The sequence below is a fragment of the Babylonia areolata genome, chromosome 16, assembly GCF_041734735.1.
Source record: "Babylonia areolata isolate BAREFJ2019XMU chromosome 16, ASM4173473v1, whole genome shotgun sequence".
Taxonomy (NCBI): Eukaryota; Metazoa; Mollusca; class Gastropoda; order Neogastropoda; family Buccinidae; genus Babylonia; species Babylonia areolata.
In genome coordinates, this window is record NC_134891.1 from 23,180,816 (window position 1) to 23,195,815 (window position 15,000).

General features: G+C 45.2%; 1 protein-coding gene across 2 annotated transcripts in view; it reads right to left on the bottom strand.

The window, feature by feature from the left end:
- Positions 1 to 15,000, bottom strand: part of LOC143290932 (carbohydrate sulfotransferase 1-like) — a 34,390-nt gene that overhangs the window by 13,084 nt on the left and 6,306 nt on the right. The window contains exon 1 of one of the 2 annotated variants that reach the window (XM_076600500.1): positions 5,029 to 5,327. The exons of the other annotated variant lie outside the window; for it this stretch is intronic. The gene's annotated coding sequence lies outside the window, so the exon portion shown is untranslated. Of the gene's footprint in view, positions 1 to 5,028; positions 5,328 to 15,000 lie in introns of those variants that run through there. 2 annotated transcript variants of the gene reach the window in all.

Genomic DNA, 15,000 nt, shown 5'->3' on the forward strand with positions numbered 1-15,000 from the left:
TGTTCGGTTGTCTGTGTGTGTGTGTGTGTGTGTGTGTCCGTGTGTCTGTGTGTCTGTGTGTCCGTGGTAAACTTTAACATTGACATTTTCTCTGCAAATACTTTGTCAGTTGACACCAAATGTGGCATAAAAATAGGAAAAATTCAGTTCTTTCCAGTCATCTTGTTTAAAACAATATTGCACCTCTGGGATGGGCACCAAAAAAAAAAAAAAAAAAAAAAGAAGCCTAATTATATGCAAACTGCATTTACTGTTATATTTATATTTTTTGTATTCTCTAAACTTGGCACTTTGACCTCTTATTCTGACACAACAACAAGAGGAGTCATTATTATCATTTTTTGTTCAAACAGGAACTTCTTTTCCTAAGCATGGAATTTTTATTTATTTTTGCAAACGTTTTGTTGCAGATAGTAAAAAAAAAAGGGGGAAATTACTCTGTAATTTATGCTAGGGGACTTAATTTATCACAGGTGAGTCTTGAAGGCCTTGCCTCTCTTGTTTTGTTTTTGTTTGTTTGTTTGTTTTTCTTATTGCTAACTAACGATTGCTGACACACTATTAGCAAAATCAGTTCAGACTGTATCATTTTGTCCAGTTGTCACAAAGTGAGAAACTGGGATCTCTACTGTTTTAGGAACAGCAAGGGGTGTGTGTCCATTTCTATCAATTGTTTCCATAATTAACTTCCACCACTATCGCACGGCACGACAGGAAGAATAGTTGAGGGGTGTTGGTTGAATTTGTTTGTTTAATCTGCGAAAAGGAAAGCTTGGTCGGGAAAAAGAAGGTGAGACTATAATCCGTCTGGCATGTTATAATAGTGGAGACTAGACAGAACTTTTCTAAAGTGCGGTTTGGTCGCTAGCGACGTGTCCGTAAAGGCAGGCCGGATTTCTGTGAACTGCTTTGGTGGTGTTACCTTTGTGTCGACGACAATGGCCAGTAATTATACTGTGAGAATGGAGAAAGTTCTAAGGCGTGTCTTTTCGTTCGTTAACGCCAGCGACTTTCAGTCTGACAGATCCTTTAAATCAACAGGTCTTTGTCGACGCCCTATTGTTTCACTGCTCCTGTCCGCGTCCAGCGCTTCTGTTAGTTTATACCATTCTGCTGTCCTCAGCGACATTTAACTGTCTTTGGCCAGTTTCAGTTTTCAGTTTCTCAAGGAGGCGTCACTGCGTTCGGACCAATCCATATACACTACACCACATCTGCTAGGCGGATGCCTGACCCCTGTAATAATAATAGTAATAATAATGGTATTTATATAGCGCTGAATCTTGTGCATAGACAAATCTAAGCGCTTTCGCACCAGTCATTCTCACGCACGCATAACTCTAAAACTGGAGAAACTAAAGACAAGGAAGAGGCAGGGAAGGGAGGCTATTTTGGGAAGAGGTGGGTTTTAAGGCCAGACTTGAAAGAGCTGAGTGTGGAGACTTGACGAAGCGAAAGAGGAAGTTCATTCCAACTGCAAGGTCCAGAGACAGAAAAAGAACGGCGGTCAACAGTCGAGAGTTTGAATCTGGGTATGCGTAAGTGGAGTGGATCCGAAGCTGATCGTAGTGAGCGAGATGGAGTGTACAGGTGAAGGCAGCCACAGAGATAGGAAGGGGCTGATTTGTGAATACATTTGTAGCACAGAGTGCTGATCTTGTACTTTATTCGGTGTGAGACAGGGAGCCAGTGGAGATGTTGCAAAAGAGGAGTGATGTGCTCAGATCTTTTCTTTCTGAGGACGAGTCGGGCAGCAGAATTTTGTACCCACCAGATTGGATTTCTTTTACAGAATTTTGCCAGAGGACAACATTTTTTGTTGCCGTGGCGTCTTCTTCCAGTGCGCTAAGTGTATGCTTGCACACAGGACCTCAGGTTGATCGTCTCATCCGATGGAGTAGAAGACGCTCAGTTTGGATTTTCCAGTGAGTCAAAGTTGGGAGAAAGGGCGAGAGCGGCGGGATTCAGTTCAAACCCAGACCCTCACGGACACTGAATAATTATTGGCAGATAAGTGTCCTAACCACTCTGTCACTTTGCTCTGGTACAACGGCCAAAAAGGTGTGTCGATATCCACCTGTTTACTTTGCACTCTGCGGTACGGTGTGTTAGGACTCTTTGCGGGCAGGACTGATTCGACGTGCGGTTAACTGACCACTATTGACGACCGGACTGCTGAGCTTTACTGACACTGCTGACCACGACTGATCACTTCCCAAAAGCTTTTTTCAGAATCCGATATTTTATCATGTTATGCAGTATAAAAGATTCCTTAACCTGGTATGACTACTCACTGACAAAAACTGCATGGCCGCTAGCCATAAAATGTACAGCTTTTGCGTTATGTTGCCATCTTTCTGGGTTAGGAAGGAAGGAAGGAATTTTGTTTAATGTCCCGTCACACATATCGGTGATTGAAGACATTTTGTTAAAGTATTTATGAATACATCTGAGTATTATCGGTTAGAAGGGGTGGGAGATGTGGATGACTGGAGGGTTGGGAGAAACTGGGCAAATGAGGGTAAAAATGTGGGTGAAATTTGGAAGAAAAAAACAACAACAACAAAACAACTCTAAATACATTTACAGGAAATTACTTAAAGGACTTCGTAAAAGAGAAGTCGTTAAACTGACAAGCGAAACAACTGATAATGAATGCAAAAAGTCAAAAACATCTTTCTGGGTTCTCAGTATTCTATAATACAGTTACTTGTGTGTTGTTGTTGTTGTGTTTCAACCGGTTCTGACTATTGAGAGTGTATGTATGATGAAACACAGGCTTGGGGGAACATAGCTATGGGGGAATGTAGAAGTGGGGGGAACATACACATGAGGGAATCTTAATCTTCAAGATACCAGATAAAAATGTGAGAATATAGACATGGAGGGGAACAGCCTTAGGGAAACACAGATTTGGGGGGTGGGGGGGGGTTGTTGGGGGAGGGGGGAGGGGAGTGGGGACATAGAACTGGGGGGGGGGGGGGGGGGGACACAGACTTGCTCCAGGTTCAAACGTTTCAAATGTCGTACATCAAGTTCACTCAGAAACCACAGGACGGATTCGGTTGTGTTTTGGACCACTGATACGCATGCTTTGTACTGCCGTCTTATCGTGAATTTCCTGAAGCTCTCTACCCGGTGTAACAAGCCGAACCTGGCCAGTTTTATACCTCGGGTATGAAGTAGCCTGGGCTACTTTCTACCCCGGTGCAGTATCCCAGATTGTCCCCCCACCTGGAAACGTCCCCCCGTGGACAACTGAATTGACCGCTGGAAATGTCCCCCGGGGACTTTCTCACTCACCGTTCATAATGTCCCCCTGCGGACATTTTCAGCGGCCAAAATGTCCCCCCCTTTTCTTGGGTTTTTAGCCTCGTTCTGAAATGACCCCCTTTCCCGTGACGTGACACCAGATATGTGTGACGGGACAGTAAATAGAAGGATAGAAAGAAAAGAAAAAGTCCAACAACAGACCAATCCGTGTCTAATTTTGTTGGTGGCACACATACCGTCTGTTTCGAAGCTGACGAAGATAACTGGAGTTGCCATGACATGATTAGCTAGCTTTCGCTCTGAATGGGGTTAACTCTCTAACGGCGAAAGAGACGACGTTAACAGCGTTTCACGCCAATTACCATCATCAAAATATTGCAAGCGGAAGGCTCTTATACTGAAGAGGTGAATGTTGACAAAGAATACCACAATTCTGACGACGGAAGCTAAAGGTTGGGTCATTCAGACACCCACTGGACATCTGAAGGGTCTGTGCAGAGGAGAAGAGAGGACTGGCCGTACTGAGTGAGTTAATGATGTGTTCTTTTTGACCTCACACTAGAAGCAGTTTAGGTCTCCCTCCTTTTTTTTTCTTTTTTTTTTTCTTTTTTTTTAAGTTTCTGCCAACTCCCTGTTTTTTGTTTGTTTATTTGTTTTTGTGTTGTTTTTTTTTCGGAGTGGGTGGGGGGTGGGGGTGGGTGGGTATCCCCCAACAAACTACAGAGAAGGCACGCGAGGACGTGGAATAGTGATGTAGGTACAAATTCAAAATTTGATAGTAAAAACAAACAAATAAATGAATAAATAAACAAAATAGTAACGGCGAAAAAAAGAGCAAGTTCATGAAGAAATCTAACTCTATAATGATTTTTTTTTTTTATGTTTTAATGTTGTATGTTTTTTTGTTTCTTTTGTTTTAACCGAAATCGATTTTTTTTTTAAACACACAAAAGTACAGACTTTGCCAAGAATTCACGAGCAAATGAATTATAACTGAACAACCTGGTACCTCACTATCAAATTAAATGTTACAGAATAGAAATAAAATAAAATAAAATAAAAAGACACACGTGTAACAGCTTTCCACTTGGATCAACGATTTTTCCCACACGGGTCACTGTGATATACAAACGGGCGCGCCGAATGGTCAAAGCGTTGGACTTTCAATCTGAGGGTCCCGGGTTTCAACCTTAGTGACGGAAAAAGGGTGGAGATTTTTCCGATCTCCCAAGTCAACATATGTGCAGACATCCTAGTGCCTGCACCCCCTTCGTGTGTATATGCACGCAGAAGATCAAAATACGCACGTTAAAGATCCTGTAATCCATGTCAGCGTTCGGTGGGTTATGGAAACGGATGATGACTGCTTACATGGCGGGGTAAATAAACAAAACGGTCATTCACGTATAATGTTACATGTCTGTCTGAATGTGTATATCCGTGAGTGTTTGTGTGTGTGTGTGTGTGTGTGTGTGTGTGTGTGTGTGTGAATGTGCCTGAAATCTAACTGAAAGACACAGGAAACGAATGATGAGCGCCCAGTGGCAGTCGTCAGTTGGCCTTCTACCCAGGTAGGCAGCCTGTTGTGTTTAGAGTTTGGTCTCCTTCCGAAGAAAGGCGCTACATAAGTATCCATATCAATCAATCAATCAATCAAAAACAACAGCAAATAAGAAGAAGAAGACTGAAGAAGAAGAAGAAAAGTCACTGAAAGAAAAGCTGTGTATCACCAACGTTTGCATGATTCACACTTACCTCTTTTCAGTTTCAGGCACAGAAAATCATGAAATAAAACACTCAGGCACACACTGTACAATTGGTGACCAGTTTCACGCTGTCGAAGTCCTGCAGAGACAATATACAGAGAATACAACCGGCTGTCCAACGCAAACGCCGAAACGTCACGAGATGTGACCGGACCAAAGTCACGAGGAAAGTTGCTGTAATCAGCACTAACAAATACAGCTCCCCTCCTCTTCCTCAGTGATAGCAGCAACCCGTGGAATATTCGTTTATTTATCTATTCAGTCATATCAGCGAGAAGACCGCGCGGATCTGTATACAAATATCCCCCCTTCTACCAGTCCCACTGGCGGACTGGTTACCACTACTACAGAACAACGCGTTATCAACGGTGGTGATTTGCATAGTCGTGCTGAATAGGGACCCGTCAAGGCTCAAGCGGGTAAGGACCTTGCAAAAAGGGGCCAAAGGTCATGGAAGGAGTCTACAGGCCGGGTTCGGGAACACACTGCAAATACGCTTGGGTCTCTCTCCCACCCCGGCACCAGTGAGTGCGCGTGCTGGGTTGAGAATGGGGTACGCGCGGTGTGTGTGTGTGTGTGCGTGTGTGTGTGTGTGTGTAGCATAATGTTTATCAACCGTGTTGTGTAATGTTGTGTTGTGGTGTGTTGCGTTCCGTTTGAGCTTTGTTGCCGGCGACAATACATGCTGCCTCACTGCACATAATTATTATTGTCGCCTCTCTGCACTGTCGCTGCTGTTGTTCAGTTGTTGTGTGCATGGGTACGTGTGCTCACGCATGTATGAGATTGTTGTGTGCTTGTTTGTGTGAGTGTATGTGTGCGTGTGTATTTCGTGTGTGTGTTTGAGAGTACATGCGTGTGTGTGTGTGTGTTATCTCTGCATGGGCACAGCAATTCGACGACGGCATGCTAGGTCGTAAAAGTGACGTCACAACTTCTCATCCAATGGGTTCGGGATCTTGAGTAAATTGGATGGGTTGTAAACCACTGCTCTAAAATTACATGGATAGCTCACTGGCCTGGAAAGCTGAAGCCAACTGGACGCCATATTGTTTCTCGTATCCAGCCGTCAGTCCGTTGAGAAGTTGTCTGCTAACTGGTTGTAGTTTCTGAACTGTAACCGTGTATCTTCGATGAAATCGTGTTATGCTTACCCCCACGACATGTCAAATGTTGTGTCTGGATTGATATCTGCCAATGGTTTATTTACCAAATTTATTACAGGAAAACAGTGCAGTTACACTTCACAGAAACGTGCTGTGGAGGCACACACAGGAATATCAGCTTAACTCTCTCCATACGAACGGCGAAATAGACGACGTTAACAGCGTTTCACCCCAATTACCATCATCAAAATATTGCAAGCGGAAGGCTCTTATACTGAAGACGTGAGTGTTGACAAAGAATACCACAATTCTGACGACGGAAGCTAAAGGTTGGGTCATTCAGACACCCACTGGACATCCAAGGGGTCTGTGTAGAGGAGAAGAGAGGACTGGTCGTACTGAGTGAGTTAACTAACGCCGCGAGGAAGTAAAGCTTGCCGTGAAGCAGTCATCGTAACCAGCTGAGCACTGGGCTACATATATGAAGTTACCGCTTCGCGCTATACTGACACGAGTAACAAAATGGCTGATTAAACACTTCCGTTGGCTTCAGTTAGCGAAAGGGCTCAAAGAAAGCATGTGCTATCCACCTATTTTTAAATTAGTGGTTGTGAACTGGTCAGGTTTGGCTCAGTGACTGTGTGTGTGTGTGTGTGTGTGTTTGTGATCTTATCTACGATGGCACAGCCCTTCAACGTCTCTAGGCTGGCGGGTCGTAAACGTTACGTCACAACTCCTCACTCACTCCTCACAATAGCACCAGTGAAGAGAGAGGCGACATTATGTGCAGTGAGAGCTGCAAGTATCTGTCGCCGGCGACTTTTTCATGCACGGGCGACAATACATGCCGCAACACTACTTTCCCCCTGGGAGAGCACGTCGCTACTGATTATTCTCCTTCTCCTTCTGTCCTGTCTGTAAATGTGTTTGTTTCCCGCTATGGATTTTCCTCAGTGCTGAGTTTTGCCAGGGACAACCCTTTTATTGTTGCCGAGGGTTATTTTACATGCGCTCTGTGAATGCTGTACTCAGGACCGGGTCGGCCGTTTATCTGACCAGCACTCAAACCACCACTCAATGCCTTGTGGCAGAGAGGGGTAAGAGAGAGGCGTGGGGAAGGGGGGGGGATAAAAATCCATAATTATGCGCATGTGGACTCGAACCCATAGACAAGTGGAGTGATGGCCAAGAGGTAACGCGTCCGCCTAGGAAGCGAGAGAGAATTTGAGCGCGCTGGTTCGAATCACGGCTCAGCCGCCGATATTTTCTCCCCCTCCACTAGACCTTGAGTGGTGGTCTGGACGCTAGTCATTCGGATGAGACGATAAACCGAGGTCCCGTGTGCAGCATGCAGTTAGCGCACGTAAAAGAACCCACGGCAACAAAAGGGTTGTTCCTGGCAAAATTCTGTAGAAAAATCCACTTCGATAGGAAAAACAAATAAAACTGCACGCAGGAAAAAATTACAAAAAAAAAATTGGGTGGCGCTGTAGTATAGCGACGCGCTCTCCCTGGGGAGAGCAGCCCGAATTTCACACAGAGAAATCTGCTGTGATAAAAAGAAATACAAGTACAAGTACAAGTACTCGCTTCCAACTCAGGCGCATTACCACTATGGGCCACCGCTCTCTCTGCATCTCACACTCTGTGTCTGTCTCTGTCTCTGTCTGTCTCTCGACCACTGTCTGTCTCAGTGTCCGTCTGTCTATCTGTCTGTCCAGACGAAATAACCCTTGTCACCCGCCTTGTCAATATAGACCCTGACATCTCAGATAATGACAATACGATGTCAAAGTGTCACCCAGTATCAAAGTGTCTCTGCCGGTTAATGCCGTTATGAGTTTAACGGGTGCCACACGTTTCGCCAACGCGCGTTTGTTTCCCCTACACGCGTTTCCCCTACACGCATTTCGCATACGTGTGTTTCCCCTAAACGCGTTTCGCCTACACGTGTTTCCCCTACACGCGTTTCGCCTACGTGTGTTTCCCCTACACGTGTTTCCCCTACACGTGTTTCCCCTAAACGTGTTTCCCCTACACGTGTTTCCCCTACACGTGTTTCCCCTACACGTGTTTCGCCTACGTGTGTTTCGCCTAGGCACGTTTCCCCTAAACGCGTTTCGCCTTCGCGCCTTTCCCCTACACACGTTTCGCCTACACACGTTTCCCCTGCACACGTTTCGCCTACACGTGTTTCCCCTACACGCGTTTCCCCTACGTGTGTTTCCCCTACACGTGTTTCCTCTATACGTGTTTAACACGTGTTTCCCGTACACGTGTTTCCCGTACACGTGTTTCGCCTACGTGTGTTTCGCCTACGCACATTTCCCCTAAACGCGTTTCGCCTTCGCGCCTTTCCCCTACACACGTTTCGCCTACACACGTTTCCCCTGCACGCGTTTCCCCTACACACGTTTCCCCTACACACGTTTCGCCTACTCGCATTTCCCCTACACACGTTTGTTTCACCTGCGTGCGTTTCGCCTACTACACTTTGTTCTTCAAACAACTGACACCCTACTTTGTTGCTTTCAATGAATGGAGTGGTAACGCCTAGGAAGCGAGAGAATCTGAGCGGATTAGTTCGAATCCCACAGTCGCCAGCTTTTTTCACCCCCTCCACTAGACCTAAAGTGGTGGTCTGGACGCAAGTCATTCGGATGAGACGATAGTCCGAGGTCCCGTGTTCAGCATGCACTTGGCGCACGAAAAAGAGCACACGGCAACAAAAAGACTGTCCTTGGTAAGGACGGCAAAATTCTGTAGAATATTCGACTTCGATAGGAGAACAAACAAAACAAACAAACAAACAAAAAAAGCAACAAAAAAGGTGGCGCCGGCTCTCTCTGTAGCGACGCACTCTCCCCGAGGAGAGAAATATGTTATGACAAAAGAGTAATACAATACAATACAATACAATACAATACAATACAAAATCAACCTCTAAAACAGAATCAGGCCACACCATGCATTTTGCACGGATTCCATAGCCTACATCTTTATTCATCCAGCTGGAAACTTGAATTATCGATTGTAGAGCTGAACATACTACGGTGATTAGTGTGTGATAAGACCGCCGTGAACTGAAATTGAAACTGAAACTGAACCTGCATTCAGTATTCTGAAAAACTGCTGAAGCTGTTGGTGAACCTGAAGAGCACCAAGAACAGCTACTCACAGTCAAAACGATCAACTAAAAAAAAAAAATAAAAAAAAAAAAAAACACGGATAAAAAAGATGTCTTTGTAAACGGGCAAAAGACTAATGGGAAACGCTGGACGCATGCTCATATGCAATTCACATTTAGAATGCACATTTTAACAGGCGTTAATGCCATTAACCCTTTCACCGCCAAGCTCGCATTTATGCACAGGCGTGGTAGAGGACCCGTGTCACTGAAAGGTGACCATTCGTTGGTCTGTTATCCATGAACCTACTGCCATTAATGTTTGGTGGTAGGATAGGCCATATTTTCTATACATCGCAGGAGGAATCCCCAGCTATTCTTAGCCACTGTCCTTTCTGTGTTTATACCACAAGGGAATTTTGTACTCTAAATTGACTGGCGGTAAAAAGGGTTAATAAACTCAATCAAAATGACATCATTTGAATGCGTTCAGTGCAGTAGGCGAAACGAACTCACTTGGCGACTAGTCTGTGGGCGATACGCGGCGCCGCGAAGGCGAAACGTGGTGCACCGAAGTTTAACTCACTCAGTACGGCCAGTCCTCTCTTCTCCTCTACACAGACCCCTCGGATGTCCAGTGGGTGTCTGAGTGACCCAACCTTTAGCTTCCGTCGTCAGAATTGTGGTATTCTTTGTCAACATTCACCTCTTCAGTGTAAGAGCCTTCCGCTGGTAATATTTTGATGGTGGTTATTGGGTTGAAACGCTGTTAACGTCGTCTCTTTCGCCGTTCGTATGGAGAGAGTTAATGACATACTGGCGCATCCTCTTAAAGTCAGTCAATATGTTCAGCGGTGGTCTCAATCCCTAGTTTCAGTTCTAGTTTCAGTTTCTCAAGCCGAAGAGACCTCACTGTGTTCGGGCAAATCCATATAAGCTACACACGACATCAGCTGGGCAGATGCCCGACCAGCTATGCAGTAACCCAATGCTAAGCAAAGGACCTTGGTTTATCGTGTCATCTAGACGCTCAGTTTGATCTTCCCAGTCAAACTTGGAAGAAAAGGCAAGAGCGGGAATCGAACCCAGACCCTCACGGACACTGTATTGGCAGCCTTGACGTATAGATAATAATAATAATAATAATAATAATGGTACTTATATAGCGCTGAATCTTGTGCAAAGACAAATCTAAGCGCTTTCGCACCAGTCATTCTCACGCACGCATAACTCTAAAACTGGAGAAACTAAAGACAAGGAAGAAGCAGGGAAGGGAGGCTATTTTGGGAAAAGGTGGGTTTTAAGGCCAGACTTGAAAGAGCTGAGTGTGGAGACTTGACGAAGCGAAAGAGGAAGTTCATTCCAATTGCAAGGTCCAGAGACAGAGCTAGAGAAAGAACGGCGGCCAACAGTCGAGAGTTTGAATCTGGGTATGCGTAAGTGGAGTATCTATATCTATATCTGATCTCGGTACAGCCCAGCATCTCTAGCTCACCTCCTCCTTCACTAGACCTTGAGTGTTTGTCGGTCGGACGAGATGAAAATCCGTGTTTTGTTTTACCTGAAACCCGGCCTGCAATATTGCAGGAACGTGTCCTCTTTTGACGAGGTGCAAATTTCCAGGACATTTGCACAGATTAAGGCTTATATATAGCATCATTTTAAGCCTGACTGAAACTCTCTCACCATGTCACTCATATAAGATTAATTATAAAGCTGGGGTTTTTTTTTCTGGTTATAGAAAAAAAAAATTAAAGAAGAAAAAATAAAAAATAAAAAACAAAATGAAGCAAAATAAATTGAAAATAAAATATACAGCTAAAAACTTAATGTTCGAATCATATGACCATTCTAAAGATCGTTTGGCGCACATCAAGATGATGATAATCTTCTTCATGTTCGTCAGATGGACATGATGATGATGATGAAGATGATGATGATGATGATGATGATAAACATAACAATAACAGTAATTTTTTTTTTTTTTTAATTAAGACTTCTTGCTATAATAACGATGATGATAATAATAATAATAATATAACCTCAAGTTATATAGCGCTACTTAGCGACTCTAAGTCTTTATAGCAATATATCTGGCATGAATACATATAGGGTTAGTGTGGGCATATACGACATGTGTTCAAATGCGGCACCAGCTCCCTACTTTCACTTTCAACATAATGTATCTGTAATGCTCCTTGGCTAGCAGTGCCAGGCGTTGAAGCTTTTAGTAGCCAATAAAATCATCTTTTCTTTCCACCAATCAGGTTTATCAAAAGTTTTGCGCGCTTTTCGCAGCACGTGTGTTTTGCGACTAGACTACTGCACACGACGTGACACGAGCTACTGCAGCCACTTGCAAAAAAATTCAACGGTCCTGAAAACCTGCACCAGTTTGGATCAAAAGTAAGTTTAGTTCACTGGCATGTGTAATAAACTGTTGTCTTCGATTCTTAAGGCTTTGAAGTCTAATTTGATGTAGTATGCATGAGATTTTGATGCAAGGTTTTTCTATATTTAAAGTCTGAAACACTGTCGCAATTGCACACACCACATTCAGCCAATGTGTGCAATTGCGACAGCCACTTTCATTTTATTTTATCTCATTGAATCTTGCGCTTAATTCGTGTGTATGTGTGTGTGTGTGTGTGTGTGTGTGTGTGTGTGTGTGTGTGTGTGTGTGTGTGTGTGTGTGTGTGTGCTCGTTTGTGAATCTGGCCCAAGGTTGCACAAATAAATCCTCCTTCTGAAAGTTCTGAGCTTGAATCTTATTCTTTGACTCTGCCTTCCCCTCTGCTTTGTTGCGTTCTTGATCTTTCTGTCCAGTTTTTCCCCTACCTACCCCTCTCAATGCTCCATCTATTATTTCAGGTGCAGACATGTCATTATTGAAAGCGCTTCGCCAACGGGAGTATAGTGCCGTTTCCAGCCTGGCTAACCCCCTCACATTGCATGCCCAATCCACACTGGACAAGCTGTTGAGAGACGAGTGGTACTTTGACCATGGGTACCTGGGGGTCATCTGTGCCAAGCTAAAGGAGTTGGCCAGCACATGCACTGCAGTTCGTGACTGCATTTTAATGGAAACAGCCAGATATGAAGCCGAGGAGGCTGACAATCCGGACCTGGTCAAGAGCGTCGTGTGTTTGGCACAGCATGTGTGTCAAAATTTTCAGAATATAGAACTCAAGGACCAAGTGATGGAAGGCCTTGAGAAAGAATTGGAAGAGATGGAGACGTTGTGTGATGACATCAGAATGAATACCCTGTAATCATGTTGTCTTCCCCCTTTTTTTACCAGTATTATATGTTTTCTTTCTGCTTCAAATTAAAGCCGTATTTTCAGTTCATCTAATGTGTTTTGTGTGTTTTGTAGGATGCCAGGAAGAAGAAAATACACCCCTGAAGCACTGGTTGAAGCTGTTGAAGCTGTGAAATCTGGTGCAATGAGCACCAGTAGAGCCGCCAAAGTTTTTGGTGTCCCAAGAACTACAATTGTTGACAGGAAAACGGGAAAACGTACCAGCACACCAAAAAGGGGTAGAAAATGCTCAATTCCTCTACATCTTGAAAAGAAAGTTGTGGATAAGGTAATGGCCGCTGCTGAAAGTGGATTCCCCCTGACAAAACGACAAGTCCTCATAAGAATGGGAACACTAGCAAAAACTCTGAAGCTGAAGACTCAGTTCCGGGGTGTTCCTGGCAACGACTATTGGCGTGGTCTGAAGGAAAGATTCCCTAAGCTACGGCTGCGGTCTGCAGAATCCCTCTCTGTGTCAAGGATGCGGATGATGAACAGAGTAGTTGTTGAAAACTACTTTCGTGACTATGGGGATCTGGTAAACAAGCTGGGCATTGCTAAAAATCCAGAGAGGATCTGGAATGCCGATGAGTCTGGAATCACCTTTCAGCATGATCCCGTCAAGGTGGTCGCCGGAGCAGGCTCGAAAGTGAGTGCTGGGACGAGCCAGAATAGGGACAACATAACCATAATGGACACGATCAATGCTGCTGGCCAAGCAATGCCGCCTATGATCATTGCCAAAGGCAAAACGTCCAACTCGCTGCACAAATTTGCAACATACGATGCCCCACATCAGTCTGTGTGGACGTACCAGGCTAGTGGCTGGATGACAGAGAACATCAGCAAGAAATGGTTTGATGATGTTTTTCTGAAATTCTGTGGTCCGGAACGACCACAGTTGCTACTGCTGGATGGCCATTCTTCGCATGAAGTTATTGACCTTTTGGAAAAGGCACAACAGGAAAACATCCACGTCATGGCTCTGCCACCCCACACCACACATTTTCTACAGCCTCTCGATAGAGGTGTGTTCGGCCCCTTAAAGAAGCACTACAACCGAGAGTGCACAGAGTTCCTGTCACAAAGTACCATTCACGCTGTGAACAAAACAAGCTGGCCAAAATTGTTCAATCTGGCATGGTCAGCCACGATGAGGCAGGAGGTGATCACAAACGCATTTGCTGCAACAGGCCTTTACCCCTTCAAACCTGAGGTCATTCCCAAGGAAGCATTTGCACCCAGCGAAGCTATGTTTGCTGAAGATTCATCTTCTATACCTCTGCCATCAACATCCACGGCGACCATCACTGCAGCTCCTCAGCCTGTACCTCTGCCATCAACATCCACGGCGACCATCACTGCAGCTCCTCAGCCTGTACCTCTGCCATCAACATCCACGGCGACCATCACTGCAGCTCCTCAGCCTGTACCTCTGCCATCAACACCCACGGCGACCATCACTGCAGCTCCTCAGCCTGTACCTCTGCCATCAACACCCACGGCGACCATCACTGCAGCTCCTCAGCCTGTACCTCTGCCATCAATACCCACGGCGACCATTACTGCAGCTCCTCAGCCTGTACCTCTGCCATCAACATCCACGGCGTCCATCACTGCAGCTCCTCAGCCTGTACCTCTGCCATCAACATCCACGGCGTCCATCACTGCAGCTCCACTGATAGCAGATGAAACACTTAACTGGAATGCCTCCTCACCACACAGCACTATCGGAACAGCAGACATCACTCCTGCCTCCGAATCTGGCCACTCCAGCCAGATGTCCGATTCAGACCCCTTTCTTTCGCCAGCTGTCTTGGATTTTGTCTGTACCCTTGATTCTTCCTTGTCCTTCTCAACTTCTCCTCTTGACCCTGATAACCTTGGCTCCAAGGATGTGCTCCAAAGAGAAAACATGGAATTGGGGGCAGTACCAGTAGCTTCCGACATCAGCAATTTGTTAAGCATGGTCACCCAGTCTGACACCGAGCTCAACTTTGAGGTGGTGCCAGATCCTGATGCTGCAGTAGCTGAGCTGTTCTCTGCATCACCTCCATCTGCCAAGCCAACACCAACCCCGAAACGGAAGTCAAAAGCCATAACTACGCACCGACTGATGACCAGTGATGAAGTCATCATGGAGAAAAAACGAAAAGAAGAGGAGAAAGTAAGGAAAGCAGAAGAGAAGGAAGCAAGAAAGCAGCAACGGATGCTGAAGAAGATGACCCAAACAAATAAATCCAAAAAGAAATGAGAAAATTTCTCTGTCTCTCTGCCTCCCTGTTAGTTTTTCTTCGAACCTCTCTCTCTTCTCTTCTTTTCCCCCTTCCTCACCACACACACACACACACACACACACACACACACACACACAACAGAGGTACGCATGCACGCACGCAAGCACGCACGCACACACACACACACACA